Raw genomic sequence first — 7,388 nt, forward strand, 5'->3', positions numbered from 1 at the left:
AAAAATCTGCCAAAACAGGGCATAAAAAGACACCTTACCACCTTTTCCATCAAGAAGATGATGATTGCAGCCACTTGGCTGTGAAAAGTGTGCTTTTTGAGCTTTTTACGCTCTGAAAACGCTTATTTCACCATATGCAGTCACATACCGGGACCAAATCAGAGTGGTCACTGATGCTAAAAAGTGAAAAATCTGCCAATTTAGGCCATAAAAAGACACCTTACCACCTTTTCCATCAAGAAGATGATGATTGCAGCCACTTGGCTGTGAAAAGTGTGCTTTTTGAGCTTTTTACGCTCTGAAAACGCTTATTTCACCATATGCAGTCACATACCGGGACCAAATCACAGTGGTCACTGATGCTAAAAAGTGAAAAATCTGCCAAAACAGGGCATAAAAAGACACCTTACCACCTTTTCCATCAAGAAGATGATGATTGCAGCCACTTGGCTGTGAAAAGTGTGCTTTTTGAGCTTTTTACGCTCTGAAAACGCTTATTTCACCATATGCAGTCACATACCGGGACCAAATCACAGTGGTCACTGATGCTAAAAAGTGAAAAATCTGCCAAAACAGGGCATAAAAAGACACCTTACCACCTTTTCCATCAAGAAGATGATGATTGCAGCCACTTGGCTGTGAAAAGTGTGCTTTTTGAGCTTTTTACGCTCTGAAAACGCTTATTTCACCATATGCAGTCAAATACCGGGACCAAATCACAGTGGTCACTGATGCTAAAAAGTGAAAAATCTGCCAATTTAAGCCATAAAAAGACACAAAACCACCTTTTCCATCAAGAAGATGATGATTGCAGCCACTTGGCTGTGAAAAGTGTGCTTTTTGAGCTTTTTACGCTCTGAAAACGCTTATTTCACCATATGCAGTCACATACCGGGACCAAATCACAGTGGTCACTGATGCTAAAAAGTGAAAAATCTGCCAATTTAGGCCATAAAAAGACACAAAACCACCTTTTCCATCAAGAAGATGATGATTGCAGCCACTTGGCTGTGAAAAGTGTGCTTTTTGAGCTTTTTACGCTCTGAAAACGCTTATTTCACCATATGCAGTCACATACCGGGACCAAATCACAGTGGTCACTGATGCTAAAAAGTGAAAAATCTGCCAATTTAGGGCATAAAAAGACACAAAACCACCTTTTCCATCAAGAAGATGATGATTGCAGCCACTTGGCTGTGAAAAGTGTGCTTTTTGAGCTTTTTACGCTCTGAAAACGCTTATTTCACCATATGCAGTCACATACCGGGACCAAATCACAGTGGTCACTGATGCTAAAAAGTGAAAAATCTGCCAATTTAGGCCATAAAAAGACACAAAACCACCTTTTCCATCAAGAAGATCATGATTGCAGCCACTTGGCTGTGAAAAGTGTGCTTTTTGAGCTTTTTACGCTCTGAAAACGCTTATTTCACCATATGCAGTCACATACCGGGACCAAATCACAGTGGTCACTCATGCTAAAAAGTGAAAAATCTGCCAAAACAGGGCATAAAAAGACACAAAACCACCTTTTCCATCAAGAAGATGATGATTGCAGCCACTTGGCTGTGAAAAGTGTGCTTTTTGAGCTTTTTACGCTCTGAAAACGCTTATTTCACCATATGCAGTCACATACCGGGACCAAATCAGAGTGGTCACTGATGCTAAAAAGTGAAAAATCTGCCAAAACAGGGCATAAAAAGACACCTTACCACCTTTTCCATCAAGAAGATGATGATTGCAGCCACTTGGCTGTGAAAAGTGTGCTTTTTGAGCTTTTTACGCTCTGAAAACGCTTATTTCACCATATGCAGTCACATACCGGGACCAAATCACAGTGGTCACTGATGCTAAAAAGTGAAAAATCTGCCAATTTAGGGCATAAAAAGACACAAAACCACCTTTTCCATCAAGAAGATGATGATTGCAGCCACTTGGCTGTGAAAAGTGTGCTTTTTGAGCTTTTTACGCTCTGAAAACGCTTATTTCACCATATGCAGTCACATACCGGGACCAAATCAGAGTGGTCACTGATGCTAAAAAGTGAAAAATCTGCCAATTTAGGCCATAAAAAGACACAAAACCACCTTTTCCATCAAGAAGATGATGATTGCAGCCACTTGGCTGTGAAAAGTGTGCTTTTTGAGCTTTTTACGCTCTGAAAACGCTTATTTCACCATATGCAGTCACATACCGGGACCAAATCACAGTGGTCACTCATGCTAAAAAGTGAAAAATCTGCCAAAACAGGGCATAAAAAGACACAAAACCACCTTTTCCATCAAGAAGATGATGATTGCAGCCACTTGGCTGTGAAAAGTGTGCTTTTTGAGCTTTTTACGCTCTGAAAACGCTTATTTCACCATATGCAGTCAAATACCGGGACCAAATCACAGTGGTCACTGATGCTAAAAAGTGAAAAATCTGCCAATTTAAGCCATAAAAAGACACAAAACCACCTTTTCCATCAAGAAGATGATGATTGCAGCCACTTGGCTGTGAAAAGTGTGCTTTTTGAGCTTTTTACGCTCTGAAAACGCTTATTTCACCATATGCAGTCAAATACCGGGACCAAATCACAGTGGTCACTGATGCTAAAAAGTGAAAAATCTGCCAATTTAAGCCATAAAAAGACACAAAACCACCTTTTCCATCAAGAAGATGATGATTGCAGCCACTTGGCTGTGAAAAGTGTGCTTTTTGAGCTTTTTACGCTCTGAAAACGCTTATTTCACCATATGCAGTCACATACCGGGACCAAATCACAGTGGTCACTGATGCTAAAAAGTGAAAAATCTGCCAATTTAGGCCATAAAAAGACACAAAACCACCTTTTCCATCAAGAAGATGATGATTGCAGCCACTTGGCTGTGAAAAGTGTGCTTTTTGAGCTTTTTACGCTCTGAAAACGCTTATTTCACCATATGCAGTCACATACCGGGACCAAATCACAGTGGTCACTGATGCTAAAAAGTGAAAAATCTGCCAATTTAGGGCATAAAAAGACACAAAACCACCTTTTCCATCAAGAAGATGATGATTGCAGCCACTTGGCTGTGAAAAGTGTGCTTTTTGAGCTTTTTACGCTCTGAAAACGCTTATTTCACCATATGCAGTCACATACCGGGACCAAATCACAGTGGTCACTGATGCTAAAAAGTGAAAAATCTGCCAATTTAGGCCATAAAAAGACACAAAACCACCTTTTCCATCAAGAAGATCATGATTGCAGCCACTTGGCTGTGAAAAGTGTGCTTTTTGAGCTTTTTACGCTCTGAAAACGCTTATTTCACCATATGCAGTCACATACCGGGACCAAATCACAGTGGTCACTCATGCTAAAAAGTGAAAAATCTGCCAAAACAGGGCATAAAAAGACACAAAACCACCTTTTCCATCAAGAAGATGATGATTGCAGCCACTTGGCTGTGAAAAGTGTGCTTTTTGAGCTTTTTACGCTCTGAAAACGCTTATTTCACCATATGCAGTCACATACCGGGACCAAATCAGAGTGGTCACTGATGCTAAAAAGTGAAAAATCTGCCAAAACAGGGCATAAAAAGACACAAAACCACCTTTTCCATCAAGAAGATGATGATTGCAGCCACTTGGCTGTGAAAAGTGTGCTTTTTGAGCTTTTTACGCTCTGAAAACGCTTATTTCACCATATGCAGTCACATACCGGGACCAAATCACAGTGGTCACTCATGCTAAAAAGTGAAAAATCTGCCAAAACAGGGCATAAAAAGACACAAAACCACCTTTTCCATCAAGAAGATGATGATTGCAGCCACTTGGCTGTGAAAAGTGTGCTTTTTGAGCTTTTTACGCTCTGAAAACGCTTATTTCACCATATGCAGTCACATACCGGGACCAAATCACAGTGGTCACTGATGCTAAAAAGTGAAAAATCTGCCAAAACAGGGCATAAAAAGACACCTTACCACCTTTTCCATCAAGAAGATGATGATTGCAGCCACTTGGCTGTGAAAAGTGTGCTTTTTGAGCTTTTTACGCTCTGAAAACGCTTATTTCACCATATGCAGTCACATACCGGGACCAAATCACAGTGGTCACTGATGCTAAAAAGTGAAAAATCTGCCAATTTAGGGCATAAAAAGACACAAAACCACCTTTTCCATCAAGAAGATGATGATTGCAGCCACTTGGCTGTGAAAAGTGTGCTTTTTGAGCTTTTTACGCTCTGAAAACGCTTATTTCACCATATGCAGTCAAATACCGGGACCAAATCACAGTGGTCACTGATGCTAAAAAGTGAAAAATCTGCCAATTTAAGCCATAAAAAGACACAAAACCACCTTTTCCATCAAGAAGATGATGATTGCAGCCACTTGGCTGTGAAAAGTGTGCTTTTTGAGCTTTTTACGCTCTGAAAACGCTTATTTCACCATATGCAGTCACATACCGGGACCAAATCACAGTGGTCACTGATGCTAAAAAGTGAAAAATCTGCCAATTTAGGCCATAAAAAGACACAAAACCACCTTTTCCATCAAGAAGATGATGATTGCAGCCACTTGGCTGTGAAAAGTGTGCTTTTTGAGCTTTTTACGCTCTGAAAACGCTTATTTCACCATATGCAGTCACATACCGGGACCAAATCACAGTGGTCACTGATGCTAAAAAGTGAAAAATCTGCCAATTTAGGGCATAAAAAGACACAAAACCACCTTTTCCATCAAGAAGATGATGATTGCAGCCACTTGGCTGTGAAAAGTGTGCTTTTTGAGCTTTTTACGCTCTGAAAACGCTTATTTCACCATATGCAGTCACATACCGGGACCAAATCACAGTGGTCACTGATGCTAAAAAGTGAAAAATCTGCCAATTTAGGCCATAAAAAGACACAAAACCACCTTTTCCATCAAGAAGATGATGATTGCAGCCACTTGGCTGTGAAAAGTGTGCTTTTTGAGCTTTTTACGCTCTGAAAACGCTATTTCACCATATGCAGTCACATACCGGGACCAAATCACAGTGGTCACTCATGCTAAAAAGTGAAAAATCTGCCAAAACAGGGCATAAAAAGACACAAAACCACCTTTTCCATCAAGAAGATGATGATTGCAGCCACTTGGCTGTGAAAAGTGTGCTTTTTGAGCTTTTTACGCTCTGAAAACGCTTATTTCACCATATGCAGTCACATACCGGGACCAAATCAGAGTGGTCACTGATGCTAAAAAGTGAAAAATCTGCCAATTTAGGCCATAAAAAGACACAAAACCACCTTTTCCATCAAGAAGATGATGATTGCAGCCACTTGGCTGTGAAAAGTGTGCTTTTTGAGCTTTTTACGCTCTGAAAACGCTTATTTCACCATATGCAGTCACATACCGGGACCAAATCACAGTGGTCACTCATGCTAAAAAGTGAAAAATCTGCCAAAACAGGGCATAAAAAGACACAAAACCACCTTTTCCATCAAGAAGATGATGATTGCAGCCACTTGGCTGTGAAAAGTGTGCTTTTTGAGCTTTTTACGCTCTGAAAACGCTTATTTCACCATATGCAGTCACATACCGGGACCAAATCACAGTGGTCACTGATGCTAAAAAGTGAAAAATCTGCCAATTTAGGCCATAAAAAGACACAAAACCACCTTTTCCATCAAGAAGATGATGATTGCAGCCACTTGGCTGTGAAAAGTGTGCTTTTTGAGCTTTTTACGCTCTGAAAACGCTTATTTCACCATATGCAGTCACATACCGGGACCAAATCACAGTGGTCACTCATGCTAAAAAGTGAAAAATCTGCCAAAACAGGGCATAAAAAGACACAAAACCACCTTTTCCATCAAGAAGATGATGATTGCAGCCACTTGGCTGTGAAAAGTGTGCTTTTTGAGCTTTTTACGCTCTGAAAACGCTTATTTCACCATATGCAGTCACATACCGGGACCAAATCAGAGTGGTCACTGATGCTAAAAAGTGAAAAATCTGCCAATTTAGGCCATAAAAAGACACAAAACCACCTTTTCCATCAAGAAGATGATGATTGCAGCCACTTGGCTGTGAAAAGTGTGCTTTTTGAGCTTTTTACGCTCTGAAAACGCTTATTTCACCATATGCAGTCACATACCGGGACCAAATCACAGTGGTCACTCATGCTAAAAAGTGAAAAATCTGCCAAAACAGGGCATAAAAAGACACAAAACCACCTTTTCCATCAAGAAGATGATGATTGCAGCCACTTGGCTGTGAAAAGTGTGCTTTTTGAGCTTTTTACGCTCTGAAAACGCTTATTTCACCATATGCAGTCACATACCGGGACCAAATCACAGTGGTCACTGATGCTAAAAAGTGAAAAATCTGCCAAAACAGGGCATAAAAAGACACCTTACCACCTTTTCCATCAAGAAGATGATGATTGCAGCCACTTGGCTGTGAAAAGTGTGCTTTTTGAGCTTTTTACGCTCTGAAAACGCTTATTTCACCATATGCAGTCACATACCGGGACCAAATCACAGTGGTCACTGATGCTAAAAAGTGAAAAATCTGCCAATTTAAGCCATAAAAAGACACAAAACCACCTTTTCCATCAAGAAGATGATGATTGCAGCCACTTGGCTGTGAAAAGTGTGCTTTTTGAGCTTTTTACGCTCTGAAAACGCTTATTTCACCATATGCAGTCACATACCGGGACCAAATCAGAGTGGTCACTGATGCTAAAAAGTGAAAAATCTGCCAATTTAGGCCATAAAAAGACACAAAACCACCTTTTCCATCAAGAAGATGATGATTGCAGCCACTTGGCTGTGAAAAGTGTGCTTTTTGAGCTTTTTACGCTCTGAAAACGCTTATTTCACCATATGCAGTCACATACCGGGACCAAATCACAGTGGTCACTGATGCTAAAAAGTGAAAAATCTGCCAATTTAGGCCATAAAAAGACACAAAACCACCTTTTCCATCAAGAAGATGATGATTGCAGCCACTTGGCTGTGAAAAGTGTGCTTTTTGAGCTTTTTACGCTCTGAAAACGCTTATTTCACCATATGCAGTCACATACCGGGACCAAATCACAGTGGTCACTCATGCTAAAAAGTGAAAAATCTGCCAAAACAGGGCATAAAAAGACACAAAACCACCTTTTCCATCAAGAAGATGATGATTGCAGCCACTTGGCTGTGAAAAGTGTGCTTTTTGAGCTTTTTACGCTCTGAAAACGCTTATTTCACCATATGCAGTCACATACCGGGACCAAATCACAGTGGTCACTGATGCTAAAAAGTGAAAAATCTGCCAAAACAGGGCATAAAAAGACACCTTACCACCTTTTCCATCAAGAAGATGATGATTGCAGCCACTTGGCTGTGAAAAGTGTGCTTTTTGAGCTTTTTACGCTCTGAAAACGCTTATTTCACCATA

Source organism: Lutjanus erythropterus, unplaced genomic scaffold, assembly GCF_056507025.1.
Source record: "Lutjanus erythropterus isolate fLutEry1 unplaced genomic scaffold, fLutEry1.hap2 Scaffold_172, whole genome shotgun sequence".
Taxonomy (NCBI): Eukaryota; Metazoa; Chordata; class Actinopteri; order Lutjaniformes; family Lutjanidae; genus Lutjanus; species Lutjanus erythropterus.